Raw genomic sequence first — 22,664 nt, forward strand, 5'->3', positions numbered from 1 at the left:
ACAGCTGAACGATGTGTCACATTCAGCATCATATGTGGACACTGTCTGCTAGACTTGTTGCGAATAGAGTTAGTAACAAAGAAGCCATAAATGTAAACGTCATGACGTCAAGCCTAATCTAACAGTTTTATTCCACGAACGGCGAAAATGTAGTGAGCGATAAAGTTTTTGTTTTTTTCCTTGTCGTAGTTTCTTAAAGGTTTGGAATTATGCGTAAAGTTTGCTGCAAGTGACCAAGTTCACTCGTTGTCAAATACTGGGTAGTGCGCATATTAGCTATACGTTGTGCAACGTCTACATTATGCAAGGAATAGTGTGGAAGTATGGAATTGCAGATTGTATACTTACTTTGAATCGTATCAGGTAGCCCATGTCAGTCAAGGAAAGCACTTTCACAAATATGATAAAGCTCAGAAGTCAAAGAGTAAATAGCATTTTCAAAGGGTAAACTTTTCCCCTAATTCGCGTAATATTGTTCAAATCTTGTACTACACTTAGCCTATGTTCTTCCTCAGGGTTCAAGCTATCTCCTAACCAAATTTCATCGTAGTTGGTTCGGCAGATTAGTAACAATAATTTTAAACGCCAAGCATGATGCGGCAGTTTTTCATGTAATAAACCGCGCTACTGCTCCTGTAGACTCCGTAAAACTTTGCAACAGGGCCGTGAGCACACATTCAGTTGTTCACGTTTTAAGGAGCGTTTGCGTATTCGCAATTCGCGTGACGTAATTGCCTTATGGGCCAAATACATAGGAATTTGATAAACAACGTGCATTGTTCACGGTGTGCACAGGTAGCCTTTGCCACTCAACTAGAAGTTTATGTCAGTGCCATGTCAGATGGTAGCACACTGCGGCAGACTTTTATCCCCATTTGCTAGACGTAAATCCTTATAGATGATAGTACACTCCTCAGATATGATAATTCACTCATTATATACTGTAGTAAAATTGGATTGTTATATGTTAAAGTTGTACTGACAGTAAGCCTATTTTGTGGGTTTCTGAATAAGTTATAGTGTAGTAAGTTATGAATTTGATCATACAGTAATCCATTTGAGGCACAAAGAATCATAAGTGCCTCAAGTACATCACTATCTGTTGTAAGACTGTAGCATTTATTCATGCTTCTGAAATCTATTGATCTTATGATAGTCAGGTTTATCTGTGCTGTAGGCCCATTTCCTATATTTGAAAATTCACGAATTGCTGTATCACTGGTTTCTCGGGTTTAAACTTAAATGTGAGACCGACTGCAATGTGGTTTAGATCCTTATGGATCTCAGCGCCTCATTTGTATTCTAGTCAAGTGACCGTGCTAGTAGTCATTACTACTTGAGTTTAATCATTGCTACAAACGGCATTTTGTGTTTGGAGTTGGTTGTTTACTGTGCAGGAATCGGCTTTCATGTGCAGTGTAAGCATGAACTACGTTGAATCTATTTTAAATGGTAAGAGAAAAGTAAGGCTGTGAGAAGATGTTGTGAATCGCGCCTGGGTAGCTCAGTCGGTAGGGCACTTGCACGCGAAAGGCAGTGGTCCCGAGTTCGAGTCTCGATCCGGCACACAGCTTTAATGTGCCAGGAAGTTTCATATCAGCGCACGTTCCGCTGCAGAGTGAAAATCTCATTCTGGGAACAACAAACTAAATTACCAGGAAAAGTTAGCTGCAAAGGAACTAGGGCCTCCGAGAACAGATCCTCTGATTGAGAGAGGATGCAATCAAATAAGCGTGAATACAAGCGAACATTTAATTAGGAAGTGTACAGTTAGTAGAAGCTGTTAAGTGGGTGCAGCGTAAGAATATCTGATTTTCAGCCCGGAAGTACATTCGTGAACTAATACATGTTAGAGGTCTTGTGGTTTGTCTGAAAAACTGGAAAAGCACGAAAACTCCCATTTACACAAAAATGCGAAACGGAGATTAGCGCTATCTTAGACATTACTTCGTTAGTATCCTAAACTGTACTTAATTATGTAAAAAACAACAAAATTCCACGAAAACAATTCTTTTGTTTGGAAAAATAAGTTGTGCATGTTATTATTTTTATAATAATTATTATTATTACGGTTGTTGTTATTATTGTCAGTGGCTGTAGTTTATTATTGATAGTGGCTGTGCTTGTATAAACTTGTTGATAAGCATAACGCTTGTACAGCAGCTGCTATTAATTTCACACTCTCAGATTAATCTGAATCTAAACATTTGCGAACACCCAGAGTGTTTACTCTGGAGTCACCACTGATGCGAACACTGTCTGCATAAGATGTCCCTAATACGATTAGAAGTAGAGAAAGAATAAATTAAAACGTCATTCCTAATGCGAAAATGGACATCGAAAATGTAGTAGGCGATATACTTTTTTCCTTTCATCATTTTGTGGTGAGTGTCATCAAGAAAACGTTTAGTGAACGTCTGAAATTATGTGTAAAATTTATTGCAAGTCCTTATCTTCTCTAGTTCTCAAATACTGGAGGAATAAAACCTGGCTATATGGGTTTTGTGTCCTACATACATCTTGCGCAGGAATTTGGTCTAAAAGGATTAACAGATAGCTCTTCTGGCAGATGGATTGCTCGAGTGCCTAGAGCAGTTGACATCTTTGACCAAGTTGAGCAGTTTTGCGAAGTTTCATTTGCAACTACCACGCAACTACTGAAAAATTTGTGGATGCTGGAAATGAAGCACATGGCAAAAGCCCGACTGCGGAGCAATGGAAGAATTCATTTGTTCGGTTGAGTCTTTCTTTACAATGTTTCAAAGTTCTGTTCAAGTTTACAGCCTGGCTTGGCCTAACATGAGTGCAACATGGAGGCGGTTTGGTGATGGATTGGGCAGCATTATTGTGCTATTCCGGGGCCCCATAGGAACTCCGCAAAGTTGCATTACTGCCTAGGATCATGTGAACATTTTGGCCCATCAGATCCATACCATGGTACAGCGCTTACCCCTCATAGGTGACGCCTTGTTCCAATAAGACGGGGTACCTGTTCACACACTTCACGTCGTCCAGGAATGGTTCTTGATGGACGAGTACGAGTATTCGCATCTCCTCTGGCCACGAAAGTCGCCAGACCTCAATGTTATTGAGTATTTGTGTTCTACTTTGGAAAGTAGGGTGGCTGACTGTTGTCTATATCTAACATCCTCACCAGATCATGCCAATATTTTTCACGAAGAATGGCATAATGTTCCCTTGAATACCACGGAGAAACTGTATTTATACATTCCTAGACGACTTGAAGCTGTTTTAAATGGCGGCGGTTTTTGTACATCGTATTAGACATGGCAACGTGTCGCGTTTGTGGCGTATCCTTATTTCTGAGCACCTCTTGACTGTGAGCGAGATGCATTTGTGTTTCAAAATTTTGAACATGGATGAAGCAGCAACTGCTCTAAATCTTCACGGTAAATGATAACAGCCAAACAGTTGCAGGATGAAGATTTATTGAAATCCTTAACTACGGTTTCGGTATATCTAAATGTAACTTCATCTGAAGCAAAAATACACCTGAACAGGGAGACACCTTCATTAGCAAAAAACTTAGCAACACAACTGAGATAAAAGAAAAAAATCAAATACTTGTAGCTTTAAGTACTATGAATATTACCAAAGTATTACAAGCACAAAAACTTCTAGTCACTTACTAAAATCACATACTGTAGTGGAGGTGCGTAAAACAATCATGCCAAAGGCATCGTCAGTAGTTAAAATTAAACTATCACCTCCATCTGTTCAGCATAATTATGAAGAGAAAGTCGATGCGAACACGGCATATTACCAGTACTTAGCCTGTGAACTAGCGTGAAGAGGGTGTAGAAGACTAGGGCAGACAGTTTCACCGAGAGAGGGCACTAGCGCTATTACGCAAATTAAAGGCTAGGACACATACTAAATGTTGTAGTAAAGCGAAACCATCAGTCGTCATGAATACAAACATAACAGAATCATTTGAACCACACATACACATCAAAAACCGCGAACAACAATCATCAAAAATATGTAAAATCCCAACAAGAGAGGAAAGGAGCATGTCACCAGCATCAACGGACAAGAAAACTAGCTTCTAGTCAGTCAGACTATATTACGTTAGAGCAAGAAGGGGTTTGAAACTATCCAAAAAGTAAATGTTTCTAAGCTGTACCTGTTCGTTAAGAATAAATCCACCTTTTTGAGATAGATATTTGAAAATTTCTAATTCCTCGAACAGGTCCAGTTTGTAACCCTTACTCACTTTGTGGAGAAATTCTTCGTCATCCAGTTTACGTGGCGGATGTTGTAAGAGCATTAGATGTTCATCAAATGTGGTATTGTACACGTTTTCCCCATTTTTACCAAGCATGTGTTCTTTATCTTTACTCCTTAACAATAGCTTAAAACAAAGAGTGATTCATACTATTGGGGCACGGGAAGAACCTGGCATTAAATCCGGAGTTTACAAAATTACTTGTAATGACTTCCCCAACTATTACGTTGGACAGACCGGTAGACCCATTAATGTAAGGTATAAACAACACATGCTAGATAAAAATGGGGAAAACATGTGCAATTCCACGTTTGCTGAACATCTAATAGTCTTACAACATCCGCCACGTAAACTGGATGACGTAGAATTACTACACGAAGTGAGTAAGGGTTACAAACTGGACCTGTTCGAGGAATTAGAAATTTTCAAATATCTATCTCAAAAAGGTGGATTTATTCTTAACGAACAGGTACAGCTTAGAAACATTTACTTTTTGGATAGTTTCAAACCCCTTCTTGCTCTAACGTAATATAGTCTGACTGACTAGAAGCTAGTTTTCTTGTCCGTTGATGCTGGTGACATGCTCCTTTCCTCTCTTGTTGGGGTTTTACATATTTTTGATGATTGTTGTTCGCGGTTTTTGATGTGTATGTGTGGTTCAAATGATTCTGTTATGTTTGTATTCATGACGACTGATGGTTTCGATTTACTACAACATTTAGTATTTGTCCTAGCCTTTAATTTGCGTAATAGCACTAGTGCCCTCTCTCGTTGAAGCTGTCTGCCCTAGTGCTTCCACACCTTCTTCACGCTAGTTCACAGGCTAAGTACTGATAATATGCCGTGTTCGCATCGACCTTCTCTTCATAATTATGCTGTACAGATGTAGGTGATAGTTTAATTTTAACTACTGACGACGCCTTTGGCACGATTGTTTTACGCACCTCCACTGCAGTATGTGATTTTAGTAAGTGACTAGAAGTTTTTGTGCTTGTAATACTTTGGTAATTTTCATGGTACTTAAAGCTACAAGTGTTTTTTTTTCTATTATCTCAGTTGTGTTGCTAAGTTTTTTGCCAATGAAGGTGTCTCCCTGTTCAGGTGTATTTTTTCTTCTGATGAAGGTATATTTAGATATACCGAAACCGCGGTTAAAGATTCCAATAAATCTTTATCCTGCAACTGTTTGGCTGTTATCATTTACCGTGATCATTTGTGTTTGTTAGTTGCATGCCCAGGATGCAATGAATCTGGGGCAATATGGACATTGTTCTACAGTCATGTACATATTGTTTAGGCCTCAGTAACACCGCTAGAAAGCCAGCAGGGGACCACAGGTGACGCTGGCTGCGCCACTGCTAGACGCCAGCGAGCTGCAAAAGCGGAACAAAACCACTCAGTCATGCGCCCGCACAGAGCACCTGCCAGGGTCGGCGCCGTTCTCCCATTGTCTGCCGGTGTAAAATTCACACCGCACCCGCAGCCGGTAGCTGAAGGGCCGGACGGTCATCACGTACGTGTGAACTCTCTCTCTCTCTCGCTCTCTCTCTCTCTCTCTCTGTGTGTGTGTGTGTGTGTGTGTGTGTGTGTGATAGAGAGAGAGAGAGAGAGAGATAGTAATTGGGGGGGGGGGGCGGAGAAGAGGTAAAATGGACAAGGGGAATGGGAGGGACGCAGACAGTCCCTGCTGTTCAGATCGCAGGCGGACTGCCGTGTTGTGTGGACCTGCGCGGTGGCCCTCCAGCGCTGTAGGGCAACACAGCGGGACAGCGGTACTCCAGGCGCTGTGCTACACACACACACACACACACACACACTCACAGGACTCCTACATATCACAAGCACCTCTCACGGACACCTCGGCTGGATGAGTGGCGCGGCGGTACCGGAAAACAAGCGAGCACCGCTGCAAATCTAGTCGAGCTGCAGTGTCCGGGCGACCAGATTCCAACACCACCAGGCAGAGAGCATACGAGGCTGGCTGAACACGCCAGCCGAGTACTGACCTGCTTGTGCCAGAGACTCAGTAAACACGTGCAACATTTCAATACCATCGAGAGTCCCTAAGCGACATCGATGCCGTGCGCATCGCACACTTCGATTTGATAACCCTGCAAACTGCTGTAATGCGAAACGTAAACTGGCGAGTTACCAGCCAAGTAAAAGTTATTGAGCCATGGAACTGTAAGTGTTGGTTCGGCTGGTGAGGTCAAGGCGAGGGCGACGAGGCTATGATTGTTTTGCTTGTGTATAAGGTAGCTCTGTGGTGCCCGTCCGACTTCAGAATGCGCTAGGGGTTTACGTGAAGTTGAGGAATTTGGGTTGTATGTGTGTTTGAGTGTTTTCTTTGTGTAAGCTTCTGTTTGGTGTTTTATGTATGTGTTATTGGTCCCTTAAGAAGCGTATAAGGATTAATTTTGGGCGAGAAGCTACTGGTGGTTGCTTCCTAAATTTGGTACGAGAAACTGGAGCGAAGTTTGTGTTGTTTCGTTAAATTTCGTGGATTTTTCTTGAGTAAGTGTGTAAATGATTGGTTGGCCTAGGAAATCTCTTATGTGTGGGTTGGGGACGCATCTGCCAATCCCTGAGATGACACGGAAAACTTTGTTCTGGAGAGGTTGCAGTCGGGATACTGCAGTGTCTGATGTCATGGACCATACCTCAGAGACTGGATGTATGAGGCGAGGGCAGGCAGCTGGTGTGCGACGGAAAGCCACGCAGTGCCCGGCAAGCGAGAGCCGAACGACAGCTAATGGTCGCTTTTTCTCTGGCTGCAGGGTTCGGGGGGAGGGGGGACGATGGTTTACCGTCTGGACAACATTTTTCCCCAGTACGTAACTCCATATATGACGGCGATCACTATGAGACAGAATATGTACGCTCTGAACTGTTTCGGAATCCAGTAGTAATTCACAGTTTCAGTGTAGCACAAAACCAATCACAGCAGCATGCTCACGGCACTGTGTTCCATTGTTACGACACACAACAGCAAGGATTCGAAAATTAGAAACTTGTATTTAACCTCATTCACCTTGCAACAGGAAAAGTTCGGTCACGCCAGAGAGAGAGGGACAGACCCAGGAAATAAGTGGCGGTTCGCATGTGGATCACACCTCGGCACGTCCCAGCACTACGCCGAGAGCAGAAAACAGTACGGGACAGAAGACCAACACATATTCGTTAGCTCGCAAGAGACACCGAAAAAAATACCTATCACATAAGAACTAGTATCAGAGAACCTACACAGCAGTCAAGAGTCTGTTAAGGGGCCCCGGAAAAGCTCAAAATCATGAAAAGTTCAATTTTTACTTTTTTGCGTTTTCTGAATCTGCAGACTATTACCTTTTAATAGATATATAATTTATTCAATTCCGAAGACTACAACTATTTTTAAATTTTTTTTGAAATGTGTTCTACATGAGCGTGACCCACTGTGGCGCTGTTAAACTGCTGTCAAATGGTGTTATTATTAACGTCCGTGTTCATCAGGTACATTTTAGTGATGTGAGATAAAGTATGTGTTGTGGCTAACCTGTGATGGTTCAATATATATCGCTGGTGTGATTGTCGATTGTTTCATGTTTATTTACTCTGTCGTTATCTCGAAAATATTCGTAATTAATTCTGTTTCTTGAGTCTCTGTTTTGTTGAAGTATAATAATGAGTGAAAGTAAAGTTATTAGAAATCCTCTGAAGGCTTTTAAGAAAAGGAGAAATGTTGGAAAGCCAAAGGTATGTGTTATTACTGTAAATAATAACATTCTAACATGGTACGAGCGATGCTTGCTTTAGACAAGGAACGCCTTCGGCCTGCAGACAGGGCTGTAAAGAGTCTAGAAATACAAGCAAGAGTAAACAGGAGGAGGAACAAGAGGAAGCTGGAGGAGGAGTTTGCAGAGGATGAAGATAATCCGTCCTATGGACCTGGAATGCACTAAAAAGTTAATCCAATCTTTGTCGCTCGATTCCCAAAACTTTTATTTTCTCATACTAATTACATGTTTTCTAAGGATCTTCCAAACATATTTGTTTCAAACCTTCAGTAAATGTTACACAGTACCTTCTGCATAATTTAACACAGCCTTTTTCCAAAAAAACTGTATATTTTTGAATATATAAATAAAAAATTGCAAAAAAAGTTGTGAATTTTCATTACAATTGAAAAAAAATCATCCTTAATAACTGAACTAAAATTTTGTAAAATCCCTGTGTTAAGTTGTAGTCCATATTCCAATAAATAATCTGTAAAAAGTTCAACTTCCTACCTCAAATACTTTGTGAGGAAAGATGTAATTTATAAGCGTTATTTTAACATTGCAAGTATAGGGCGTTCCGGAGCCCCTTAAGCGAATATAGCAGAACCGAGCGCCACGTCATAGTCTCACATTAGCTCACTTTAAATACTCGAGCTCTCAGAAGTATTGATCATCGGGATCGACGGCGTTCACAGTAGTATCACTAGATTCCATGATTACGACACTGTAGAGAATCTGTGTCCTAGATACTCCAGAACAGTCTACGAACCAGCCAAAGATATATCTGAGATGTCGGTCTTTGCCTCATGAACTTGATACTTTTCGCCGCCTACCGTTGTTGATGGAGATGCTGACTGTCTTCCAACAACACCACATCGCGGAGTGCTCACAGCACCGAACTTCAGTGCGGAAAATTGTAGCAGGACCCCGAGGGCTCCACATTCCTGTTTAACATTTAGGTGAGGAAACCGACCGACCACACAACTTCAGACACCACCACATCGCGTATGGGTCATCAAGGGTCAACGCAGAATTCGGAGTTGGATCGAACACACTCCAGCAGCTAGTACGACACTATTTATGCTGGACCACAGCCGCGCCAGCTGCGTGCCGCAATGATAGCGACTCGGCAGCCGTCAGCGGGAATCGAACACACAGCTGAATGAGGCATCGACTACAGGGCCGGTGTGGAACAAGATGGCCGTGAACATGGTTGATAAACGATGGAAGTTTGAAAACAATTTACTAGAGTCAGAGACGCTTCACAAGTACCCAACTGCTATCCGGACTTCATGCAGCGGTGGCTCTGCTCGGCCCCTTTGTAAACTGATGTCAGCAGTGAGCACTCTAACGCCGTCACCAGAGGACTTGGCATCGGAGGTTTTCGACTCCAGCGCCTGGAATTCGGACGCAATGATCAGCTTTCACAGTGTGCATACTCCGCAGCAGCAGCCGCAACACGTTGAGAACAAAACACATTTTTCTTTCCTTGTAACATGGCACAATCTAGGACTATTGATGGACGTGTTATGTTAAAACTAGGTTTTGTAAAATTAACGAGTCTGTTGATTTATCAGACTTCAGAGGCAAGAATAAAGACACGTATTTGCTTCCAGTGAGACGTGCTATTTATAACTAAATGAATCATAGTGAACCATGCACTAAGTTTGTCCTCGTAAATTGTTCTACTTGTAGACGTTAAGTTAGTGCAGCACAGGAGTCTTCTGAATGTCGCTGGGCGATGATAAGGCAAAAGAAATATCTCAGTCTCGTTTCGTACAGTGTAAACCGTATTTTTCCTGTCCGGTCTACGTTGGTGCAGATGTTTTTGGTAGACATGTAAGACAGTGGTAACTCGCACAAATATGCTAGGCACAACGTCAGTTACTACTAGTAACGGATTAAGTGTCACAGTTGTACCCAACATAAGTTATGCCATGACTAATTAATTGGTGGCACAGTTAGAATTTTTGCTGACTGCGAGATTAACAGCCGGGTTCGAGTGAACTTAAGTCGTCAGTAGCAATGTTCCACTTTTCAGTAGATTCTTCAGTAGCTAACCTCATCACACCCTTCGCCGGCAAAACAACAGAGGACGTCACGGTATTCCTTAAGGATGTATTGGCTACAGCCAGAACATATAATTGGTTAGATGTAATTACTCTGCGGACGGCCAATTTACGCCTTAAGGATGAAGCCAAGATATACGTGATGTATCATGAGGCACTGAGCAAGGCTAGTACATTTGGGCAGTTAACGGAACGTTTGCGTCAGAGATACCGTAAGCAAAATAGTGTTAGATCTTTTAAGGGAGAAGTTGAGTCGGTGGACACAGAAGGCAAATCAGTCTGTAGACACTTTTTCAGACAGAATTCGTAAAGCAAATGTGTAAACACACGAGTTCACCGGAAATCGCGACGCGGATCGCGTCATACTCAGGAAGTCAGAAAGATCATTCGATGTGTTTTTGCAAGGAATTCCTGCGGTGTTTTCAAGAAGAGTCGGAATGGAAAATCCAGAGGATTTGGCTGCAGCACAGCGAATTTCCACGCACGTGCACTGATAAGACACTTTTTTCTGCTGAAAAGGACTGTTAGCGTTGTGGGAAGAAAGGCCATTTCAAGGCGCAGTGCAATCAACCACAATGTTACTTGTTTCCAATCAGACCATCAGCTGTAAATGTTTCAGTGTCGAAGGTACACCGATTGCTAATGTGTTACCAACTTAACTGCATATATGTACGTTAAATATGGTTATGCATGAGAAAGTACCTGCTGGTACAGTGAAGATGGTTTGCGTATTTGTAGATGCCATGTGCCACGAAAGAGATTATGTGTGGCTGACACACTGCAGGACAATGAAGCATTAGATGAAATGCATTGTTTTATACGAATAAGTGTTGCGCACGTAACCATCGTTAGTGGGGAACTGATCATTCCGGTAAGGTTGGATAACTTCGGCACAGATGAAGTAAAAAAAAAAATCTCCCGAAAGGATTACTTAAAGCGAGTTTAGAGATATTACAAAATGAGGGTATCGAAGGGTCAAGCTGTGATCACAGTATCAAAGAAACCATCAATGTGTCTGCACTACCAGACAAGGTTCGTCACTAGAACGATGGTGAACGAGAATCCATGGAAGCTTTGTTGTTAGAATATTCAGACTTAATCAGTTCAAATGGTCCTCTGCCAGCAACGCCTATCACACAACACCGCGGACCAACAGACGATAATCCACCAATTTATAGAAACCACACATGATAGCAAAACACCTACAGCCACTAGTAGACGAATTTATGGATCAGCAACGGCGTGATGGTATTATCGAGCATAGCGATAGCCCTTGGTCGGCAAATATCGTCCTTGTACCCAAAAACCAGTTGAAAGTACCAGAAAATATCGATCTTACTGTGATTATCGTTACTTGAATTAACGAATCATAACGAATGCCGATAGAATACCTAACATAACGGATGCGTTAGACAACCATGAAAATGTAAATGCTCCTGAACGAATTGATCTCAGTAGCGTTTCCTGAAGACAGACCCAAAACTGCTGTCGCAGAAAATTCAGCTCATGACCAATGCTGAAAGTGCCGTTTGGATTGAAGAATACTCCAGCTACCTTCTAAGTGCATCGTGAATTAAAACCGAAAATCTATATCGTATATCTTGATGGTACAGTCGTCTATCCAAAAACTATAGAGGATCACGTTAAACGTCTGAATGAAGCGTTTAGTAGATTGAGGACAGCACACACCTTACTCTAAGTGTGAAGAATTTCCATTTTGCTCAGTAACAAGTAACTTATCTTGGGCATATGGAAAACCCAGGATGGAATGTAACAATATTATGAAAAGGGCATTGTTACGCACCATATACCGGAGATTCTGAGTCTCAGATAGCCGCAACAGAAAGACTGTCCAAAATAAACTTTCGGCCTAGTGTAGTGTGGCTACAGCTGCCATAGACTGTGGTCATGTGTGTGTGTGAGTTGCTTTTGTGTGTGTGTGTTGTGTGTGTGTGTGTGTGTGTGTGTGTGTGTGTGTGATCTATTTTTGATAAAGGCCTTGTTGGCCAAAAATAATTTTGTGACAGTCTTTTTGTTGTACCTTCGTATCTGCAACTCAGCATCTCCACTATATGGTGCGTAAGCAACTATCCTTTTCTTAATATTATCTTGGGTTGATCCTCGACTTGCTTCCGCCATGCATTATTTTCCGACACTACAACTACTGAACAATTACAGTCATTCATTGTATTATGCGATTATTATCACAAGTTCTTGAAGGGGTTCGCTGAAATTGCATGACCATTAACTAAGTTGTTACGAAAAGGTGTTAGTTTTCAGTAGACATCACAATACCCAAGATGCGTTTGAGAAATTCAAGGAGATATTAACATCATATCCTGAGTTAATATACCCTGATTTTGAACAGGAGTTCATTCTGGCAGGTAATGCATCCAACAGTGCCTTAACTGTATCTGAACCCAGAATGTTGATGGAAAAGAAAATTGCGGAACGGTTCTAGGCGCTTCAGTCTGGAACCGTGCCACCGCTACGGCCGCAGGTTCAAATCCTGCCTCGAGCATGGATGTGTGTAATGTCCGTAGGTTAGTTAGGTTTAAAAATCGTTCAAATGGCTCTGAGCGCTATGGGACTTAAATTCTGAGGTCATTATTCCCCTAGAACTTAGAAGTACTTAAACCTAACCAACCTAAGGACATCACACACATCCATGCCCGAGGCAGGATTCGAACCTGCGACCGTAGCAGTCGCGTGGTTCCAGACTATAGCACCTAGAACCACTCGGCCACTCAGGCAGGCAGTTAGGTTTAAGTAGTTCTAAGTTCTAGGGGACTGATGACCTGAGATGTTAAGTCCCATAGTGCTCAGAGCTATTTGAACCATTTGGAAAAGAAAATTCAATGGCACATACATCCAGATAGTTGAATAAGGCTGAAACTTATTATTCAACAACTGAAAATGATATGTTGGCAGGAATCTCTTATTTCCCTTGCTAAGGCCGTAAATTCAAAGTAGCTACAGACAACGCATCTTTAAAATGGTTATTAGAGTTAAAAGATCCGCAAATAGATTCGCAAGATGAGCATTAAAATTAAGTGAGTTCGAGTGGTTACGCCAGAGGCAGAGACAGAACCAGGGCAGGCCGCTGTGGCCGAGCGGTTCTAGGCGCTTCAGTCCGGAACTGCGCTGCTGCTACGGTCGTAGGTTCGAATCCTGCCTCGGGCATGGATGTGTGTGATGTCCTTAGGTTAGTTAGGTTTAAGTAGTTCTAAATTCTAGGGGACTGATGACGTCAGATGTTAAGTCCCACACTGCTTAGAGCCATTTTTATTTGAGTCAGAACTAGGGAATAAGAGTTATGTAGCAAATGGGTCAGACTTCGGGACGTTACAACACCGTGCTGAGAGAGACAGAAGACGAGCACAGCAGAAAATAGCACGGGACAGACAACCAACGGAAACGTGACACGCGTATTTGTTAGTTCGTAGAAGATGTCGAAAGAAGCTGTACCTGTTTCATAAGAATGCGTATCACAGAAGTTACACAGCGAATATTGAAGAAGGACACATGCGGTCATTACTAACCGAGCATCGAGTCATAGCCTCACGTTAGCTCCCTTTAAATACTCGAGCTCTCCAGCTCTGAAAGAGTTGATCACTGGGATCGATGGCGTTCACAGCTATAGATAGGACAGCTATAGATAGGATCGGCAGCCGTCAGCGGCGATCAAACACACAGATGAATGAGGCATCGGCTACAAGGCCGGTGTGGAACAAGACGACCGTAAACATGGTTAGTAAATAACTGAACTTTGACAATGTTTCACTAGCGTCAGAGACGCTTCAGAGATGCCTAACCGCTATCCTGACTTCGTGCAGAGGTTTCTCCACTCGGCCCCTCTGTAGCATACACTGATACATTAATATACGAAGTAACGACACACCCCTGCTCCCTGCAGGTAGCACTCCGTATCTGTGGCTAGACGCCTACTTTATAATAATTATGTAGAGATGAGTGAGATGATGCATAACATTCTCGACCAGAGTTATATCTCACCCTGCTTTTTGGAAGGAGTTTACAAAGAGCAAGTTAAAGCCTGTTGTTCTCGAGCCACAACATGTCTTGGCCCACGATCTTCATTGGATTCATGATGTGCTGTGTGGCGGGGTCGATACCTCACGCCCAGTGAGGTGTACACTGTCTTTGCTTATGCGAGGATCTTTGGTTGGCTGAATCTGGGCAGAAGAGACAGTTTCCGGTGGTGGGACGGAATTCGAAGCTGAGCGGTCGGTATGAGCAGACGTGCGAAAACCAGTGAGCTTGTTCCTTTGGGAGGTGTGGCCAGTATTTACGGTGCAGGTATGGAGTGCTGAGTGTCAGCCTTGCAGGACAGAGCAGTGTGGTTGAGCTTTCTGGTGCAACTGCTGTTCCGGATTGTATCAGGCCTGCGTCTTCGTTGGGTTCTCTGATCAGGAAAAGACCCTTGAGACTGCTGCCGTTTACTCCACGGTGAGCATCGTTTGCGAGAATTCTCCAAAAATACGTATCTGTCGTCGGTAGCTAGTTGTGTTGGAATAGCTTGGTGCCTGCCTTCCCTCGTGGTTATGCAGTCCTAAAGCATCGACTCCACACTGACCAACGCAGCGCCGGCAAACAACATCAAGAAGGCGCTGATCAGCACACCAATGGACAGAGCGGGCATCCCTACACCTTCAGGAAGACAGTGTCCAGCGCCCCCTGTCAACACTGACTTAACCATCCGCCCATTGCTGGTTGGCCCTAGTTCAGTCGCAGACTTCGAGACGATTGGTACTCAGTAATAGGAAGAACTTATTTAGCCTGCGTTCTGTGAGTAGCAGTCGTCATCATAAACTAAAGGCTATGCCTTGTCGATTTAGCCACGTCTCTCTCTCCATTGTTATCCTCTTCAATTCTTCATACGATTTTTTCCCCATATCTTCTTTGATGTTATTAAAATACATTGCTCTTGCCCTCCTCTTGGTTTTTCCCCTATAACGTTCCCTTCAGATACATTCTTTAGGAACTGGTTGTGTCTCATTATGTGCCCTATCATTTTTTATTTTCTTCTTCCTATATAATTTAGCCCCCCATGAACCATGGACCTTGCCGTTGGTGGGGAGGCTTGCGTGCCTCAGCGATACAGATGGCCGTACCGTAGGTGCAACCACAACGGAGGGGTATCTGTTGAGAGGCCAGACAAACATGTGGTTCCTGAAGAGGGGCAGCAGCCTTTTCAGTAGTTGCAGGGGCAACAGTCTGGATGATTGACTGATCTGGCCTTGTAACATTAACCAAAACGGCCTTGCTGTGCTGGTACTGCGAACGGCTGAAAGCAAGGGGAAACTACAGCCGTAATTTTTCCCGAGGACATGCAGCTCTACTGTATGATTAAATGATGATGGCGTCCTCTTGGGTAAAATATTCCGGAGGTAAAATACTCCCCCATTCGGATCTCCGGGCGGGGACTACTCAGGAGGACGTCGTTATCAGGAGAAAGAAAACTGGCGTTCTACGGATCGGAGCGTGGAATGTCAGATCCCTTAATCGGGCAGGTAGGTTAGAAAATTTAAAAAGGGAAATGGACAGGTTAAAGTTAGATATTGTGGGAATTAGTGAAGTTCGGTGGCAGGAGGAACAAGACTTTTGGTCAGGTGATTACAGGGTTATAAATACAAAATCAAATAGGGGTAATGCAGGAGTAGGTTTAATAATGAATAAAAAAATAGGAGTGCGGGTTAGCTACTACAAACAGCATAGTGAACGCATTATTGTGGCCAAGATAGACACAAAGCCCATGCCTACTACAGTAGTACAAGTTTATATGCCAACTACCTCTGCAGATGATGAAGAAATAGATGAAATATATGACGAGATAAAAGAAATTATTCAGGTACTGAAGGGAGACGAAAATTTAATAGTAATGGGTGACTGGAATTCGTCAATAGGAAAAGGGAGAGAAGGAAACATAGTAGGTGAATATGGATTGGGGGGAAGGAATGAAAGAGGAAGCCGCCTTGTAGAATTTTGCACAGAGCATAACTTAATCATAGCCAACACTTGGTTCAAGAATCATAAAAGAAGGTTGTATACCTGGAAGAATCCTGGAGATACTAAAAGGTATCAGATAGATTATATAATGGTAAGACAGAGATTTAGGAACCAGGTTTTAAATTGTAAGACATTTCCTGGGGCAGATGTGGATTCTGACCACAATCTATTGGTTATGAACTGCAGATTGAAACTGAAGAAACTGCAAAAAGGTGGGAATTTAAGGAGATGGGACCTGGATAAACTGAAAGAACCAGAGGTTGTAGAGAGTTTCAGGGAGAGCATAAGGGAAAAATTGACAGGAATGGGGGAAAGAAATACAGTAGAAGAAGAATGGGTAGCTCTGAGGGATGAAGTAGTGAAGGCAGCAGAGGATCAAGTAGGTAAAAAGACTAGGGCTAATAGAAATCCTTGGATAACAGAAGAAATATTGAATTTAATTGATGAAAGGAGAAAATATAAAAATGCAGTAAATGAAGCAGGCAAAAAGGAATACAAACGTCTCAAAAATGAAATCGACAGGAAGTGCAAAATGGCTAAGCAGGGATGGCTAGAGGACAAATGTAAGGATGTAGAGGCTTGTCTCACTAGGGGTAAGATAGATACTGCCTACAGGAAAATTAAAGAGACCTTAGGAGAGAAGAGAACCACTTGTATGAATATCAAGAGCTCAGATGGCAACCCAGTTCTAAGCAAAGAAGGGAAGGCAGAAAGGTGGAAGGAGTATATAGAGGGTTTATACAAGGGCGATGTACTTGAGGACAATATTATGGAAATGGAAGAGGATGTAGATGAAGACGAAATGGGAGATAAGTTACTGCGTGAAGAGTTTGACAGAGCACTGAAAGACCTGAGTCGAAACAAGGCCCCGGGAGTAGACAACATTCCATTTGAACTACTGATGGCCTCGGGAGAGCCAGTCATGACAAAACTCTACCATCTGGTGAGCACGATGTATGAGACAGGCAAAATACCCTCAGACTTCAAGAAGAATATAATAATTCCAATCCCAAAGAAAGCAGGTGTTGACAGATGTGAAAATTACCGAACTATCAGTTTAATAAGTCACAGCTGCAAAATACTAACGCGAATTCTTTACAGACGAATGGAAAAACTGGTAGAAGCCGACCTCGGGGAAGATCAGTTTGGATTCCGTAGAAATGTTGGAACACGTGAGGCAATACTGACCTTACGACTTATCTTAGAAGAAAGATTAAGAAAAGGCAAACCTACGTTTCTAGCATTTGTAGACTTAGAGAAAGCTTTTGACAATGTTAACTGGAATACTCTCTTTCAAATTCTGAAGGTGGCAGGGGTAAAATACAGGGAGCGAAAGGCTCTTTACAGTTTGTACAGAAACCAGATGGCAGTTATAAGAGTCGAGGGGCATGAAAGGGAAGCAGTGGTTGGGAAAGGAGTAAGACAGGGTTGTAGCCTCTCCCCGATGTTATTCAATCTGTATATTGAGCAAGCAGTAAAGGAAACAAAGGAAAAATTCGGAGTAGGTATTAAAATTCATGGAGAAGAAGTAAAAACTTTGAGGTTCGCCGATGACATTGTAATTCTGTCAGAGACAGCAAAGGACTTGGAAGAGCAGTTGAACGGAATGGACAGTGTCTTGAAAGGAGGATATAAGATGAACATCAACAAAAGCAAAACGAGGATAATGGAATGTAGTCAGATTAAGTCGGGTGATGCTGAGGGAATTAGATTAGGAAATGAGACACTTAAAGTAGTAAAGGAGTTTTGCTATTTAGGGAGTAAAATAACCGATGATGGTCGAAGTAGAGAGGATATAAAATGTAGACTGGCAATGGCAAGGAAAGCGTTTCTCAAGAAGAGGAATTTGTTAACATCGAGTATAGATTTAAGTGTCAGGAAGTCGTTTCTGAAAGTATTTGTATGGAGTGTAGCCATGTATGGAAGTGAAACATGGACGATAACTAGTTTGGACAAGAAGAGAATAGAAGCTTTCGAAATGTGGTGCTACAGAAGAATGCTGAAGATAAGGTGGGTAGATCACGTAACTAATGAGGAGGTATTGAATAGGATTGGGGAGAAGAGAAGTTTGTGGCACAACTTGACTAGAAGAAGGGATCGGTTGGTAGGACATGTTTTGAGGCATCAAGGGATCACAAATTTAGCATTGGAGGGCAGTGTGGAGGGTAAAAATCGTAGAGGGAGACCAAGAGATGAATACACTAAGCAGATTCAGAAGGATGTAGGTTGCAGTAGATACTGGGAGATGAAGAAGCTTGCACAGGATAGAGTAGCATGGAGAGCTGCATCAAACCAGTCTCAGGACTGAAGACCACAACAACAACAACATATAATTTAGCAGCGGTCTGTTCTCATTCACTTCTCTTAAGACCTGTTCATTACTTTTTCTATCTACCCAGACTGTTTTCGTTATTCTTCTCCATATCCACATTTCCATTGCTTCCAGTCTCTTTTTCTCTGCCTTTCCCAGAGACCACGCTTCACATCCGTATGTTAAGACACTCCAGACAAAAGTTTTGGCAATTTTTTTCCTACTTATATGATTGTCTGTTAGTAAATTCCTTTTATTTTGGAAAGCTTGCTTTGCCAAGGCTATTCTTCTCTTTATATCTGTGATACATTTATTGTCATCAGTGATTGTGCTCCCCAAACAACATAAGTTCTCAACTGCTCCAGAACATCATCTTCTAGTTTAATTGCTTGTAGGAAAGCAAATCTATACATCTAACCGAGTAAATTCAATGTTAGTTTGTATTTATAAGGATAACAAGGTGGTGCTTACATCTGTCACTGACGCAACTTCCGAATATACTTCTGTCACTGAGGTAAAATCACTAACAGCCCCGTCTATTGGCTCTTGATATACTACACCACGATGATCGTGTCACCAAGGTAAGGATCCGAACTACTAAGCTGAGCACATTCCTCAAACTTTTAACTGGCATATATTGTCTTCCTGTGATTCGATTTTAATGAAATGAACCCTGTTTCTGCCCCAAATTATGCTCAACTTCAGTAGAAATATGTGTTCGATAAAATATTCCTTCTCACTGAATGTCTATGGTTAACGGATTCTTGTTACGTATGCAGAGTAAGAACTACCTGTTTCCTTTGTAATGAAAGTGGTCGTCTCAGATCCAGTTGTCCGAGTCGTGTTACAGTTTTAAAGTCGTCCTATGAAAACCGTCGTGTCTTCACAATCTACTGTCAGTACTTCTCCAACTTTAGAGGACGTTGGATAGACGTTACCCCCCCCCCCTTCCGCCACACACAATTTAAATGCCGGCGGACTCAGGGTGGTGAAGATTTTGAAGTCACTCTTCCCCAATCTCGCTCTCCGAGAATGTGCTAGTGGTGATGCTTTGAGTACTGACGTTAATTACTGTTCATTTTTCGCCAGGGACGACGTCCACCAGTAGCAACATCTGATCCGGTGGGTTCCGATGGTTTAACGGAGACATCGGTTGCTGTTCTGGCTTTACAGTGTTCTAGTGACATATCATCAATTCCACATTGATACGGTGGAGCCGGTCGGAGTGGCCGAGCGGTTCTAGGCGCTTCAGTCTGGAACGGCGCGACCGCTACGGTCGCAGGTTCGAATCCTGCCTCGGGCATGGATGTGTGTGATGACCTTAGATGAGTTAGGTTTAAGTAGTTCTAAGTTCTAGGGGACTGATGACCTCAGATGTTAAGTCCCATAGTGCTCAGAGCCATTTGAACCAATTTTTGATACGGTGGAGCAACAGGTTACTACGGCTTCTTTCCGGATAGTCAGATGATGCAGACAGCTTCAGACGCTGCATAGCCTGTCTCTTCTTTATCTGATGATGATGTTCATCGCTGCCGCTTGTGGTTCTCGCATTTAGTTGAGTGGAGACGTCTTCCTCCCCGCAGTGGACCTTGCTGAACCACCTACCCTTCCACGTCAAGGAGTTAGATTATCACGGAGTGGTGTGAAACAACGTTTTCAACCTGAGCGTGCAATGTCGCAACGAAAGCAAAAACAAAGCATAGAATCTCCACCTTCCGGTGGGGAGGATTCAAACCCCGTGCCGGCCGCGGTGGTCTAGCGGTTCTGGCGCTGCAGTCCGGAACCGCGGGACTGCTGCGGTCGCAGGTTCGAATCCTGCCTCGGGCATGGGTGTGTGTGATGTCCTTAGGTTAGTTAGGTTTAAGTAGTTCTGGGTTCTAGGGGACTTATGACCTAAGATGTTGAGCCCCATAGTGCTCAGAGCCTCAAACCCCGTGATTTCTTCTCCTCCACCTGCTAGTGTTGTGGAGAGCGGGATGTGATGCGTAAATTATTTTTCTAGTTCTCGTGCCATGCCTTACATGAATTATCTGATGCATGTGTACACGTTTCTTACCCTAAATGTTAATAGGATAAGCTCTCCATTACGGCTAGATGCATAACGACAGTTTAATCAGGATTCCCAAGATGATGTCATGTGTTTGCAACAAGTGTTATTTGATGTGTTTCGTCTCCCTAGGTGTTCTATGTACATTGATGCTGCGCCGGAAAGTTCTGTTGCCACGGAGTGCTGTATGGGGACTGTGTTCTGTTAACAGAAACGCTGGACGATGGTCGGGGTATAGGGTGCCGTTTTTATGATCTCGCTCTAAGCTTCCTTTATGCTCCACGTGGATCTGTTCGTTGATATGACCGCTTGCGCTCTTGTAAGGACGATGCCATTTACTTACATCGTCAAAATTGTGATAGGGGAGATTTTAACTGCGTCTTACGTCATGTGGATCAGACTCCCAATTATAACTGCTGTCGTGAACTTAATGATATGAAGGCGTCGTTGAGTCTACAGGATGCCTGGATCTGCAGATATCCCACATTAGTGCGATTTACGTATTTCACAGCTGTTTGTACCAGTCGACTCCACCGATTTTATTCGTCTGCTGCCCTGTGCAGCCAGCTTTTGTCAGTTGATGTTATTCCTGACAGCTTACATGACAACTGTGCTGTATCAATGACTTCCTGCAGAGGGTACACGTTTCTCGCCCTATTTGGAAGTAAGTATTTTGCTTCCAGCAGATCCCTCCCGGATAATATCCTTGTTGCCGTGTGGGATGGGCATTCTGTTCTCAAATGAGTTATCTCTTAATTAAGAAATGGTGGGTTGCCAGTGCCAAACCTCGGCTTCGCACGGCACTCATGCGTTTTGGCGTTGGTAAAGCGGCTGAATTGAAAATGACTCTGAAATTGTATTAAGCTGTTCCTCGTGATCTTTATGACAGTGGTCCAGATGTCCGTCTGAGAGTTATGGATGTTCATCGCGTGAAGGTGAAATTTCTGCAACTCAAAAGTCCACACTTAGATGGTCTTCATCTGCGTTCACAGCCACGTTCGATTCACCAGGATGGACTGGCCTGTCATCTAATTCGGCTTATAATGCGATTTGAAAGGACGAGCTTCACAATCATTCGTTCTATAGATGGACGCGAGTCGTCATTCCAACGTGATATAACGCGTAAACTTTCCCGATAATTTTTTCGATCTTAACACTGGAGTGGGAATCAGACCGTACACCGTCTGCTGATTATACACACATCAGAAAAGGTTTTGCTTCACGCCACTTCCCAGAACTCCTGAAGACAGACCTTGACTGTGGATATTGTATCACAGACACTATCCCTTTGACTGTTAGGAGATGACACTAAACGCGCCCAAAGATGTAACAGCGATACATGAGCAGCGCCTACTACACGGAGGGAGTCCGACAGCCGATCAGTTCCAGCCATTTCACGAGGAAGGAGATACACGGCTCGTCTGCACCATACCTAGACAGCCAATACCGCGGTTCGATCGCGTCTGCATTGTTACTTTGTGCCAGGAAGGGCTCTCAACAAGGAAAGTGTCCAGATGTCTCGGAGTGAACCACATTGGTGTTGTTCGGACGTGGAGGAGACACAGAGAGACAGGAATTGTCGATGACATGCCTCGCTCAGGCCGCCCAAGGGCTACTACTGCAGTGGATGACCGCTACCTACGGATTATGGCTTGGAGGAACCCTGACAGCGACGTTATCGTGTTGAATAATGCTTTTCGTACAGCCACAGGACGTCATGTCACGACTCAAAGTGTGCGCAGTAGGCTGCATGATGCGCAACTTCACTCCCGACGTCCATGGCGAGGTCCATCTTTGTAACCACGCAACCACGACACCATGCAGTGCGGTATATATGGGCCCAATAACAAACCGAATGGACCGCTCAAGACTGCCATCACGTTCACTTGACCGATAAGTGTCGCATATGCCTTCAACCAGACAATCGTCGGAGACGTGTTTTGAGACGCTGAACGCCTTAGGCACACTGTCCAGCGAGTGCTGCAAGGTGGAGGTTCCCTGCTGTTTTGGGGTCGCATTATGTGAGGCCGACGTACGCCGCTGGTGGTCATGGAAGGCGCTGTAACGGCTGTACGGTCCGTGAATGCCATATTCCAACCAATAGTGCAACATTTGGCAGATATTGGCGAAGCATTTGTCTTCATGGCCGACAATTCGCACCTTCATTGTGCACATCCTGTGAATTACTTCCTTCAGGATATCGACA

At 43.3% G+C, this 22,664-nt stretch overlaps 1 non-coding gene across 1 annotated transcript; it reads right to left on the bottom strand.

Moving 5' to 3' along the window:
• Window positions 1-12,742: 12,742 nt before the first annotated feature.
• On the bottom strand, window positions 12,743-12,826 carry Trnas-gga (transfer RNA serine (anticodon GGA)). Its single transcript is given in 2 exon segments — window positions 12,743-12,777; window positions 12,787-12,826. It is a non-coding gene; the product is annotated as a tRNA-Ser (tRNA).
• Window positions 12,827-22,664: the final 9,838 nt, after the last annotated feature.

This window comes from Schistocerca cancellata, chromosome 2 (assembly GCF_023864275.1).
Source record: "Schistocerca cancellata isolate TAMUIC-IGC-003103 chromosome 2, iqSchCanc2.1, whole genome shotgun sequence".
Classification (NCBI taxonomy): Eukaryota; Metazoa; Arthropoda; class Insecta; order Orthoptera; family Acrididae; genus Schistocerca; species Schistocerca cancellata.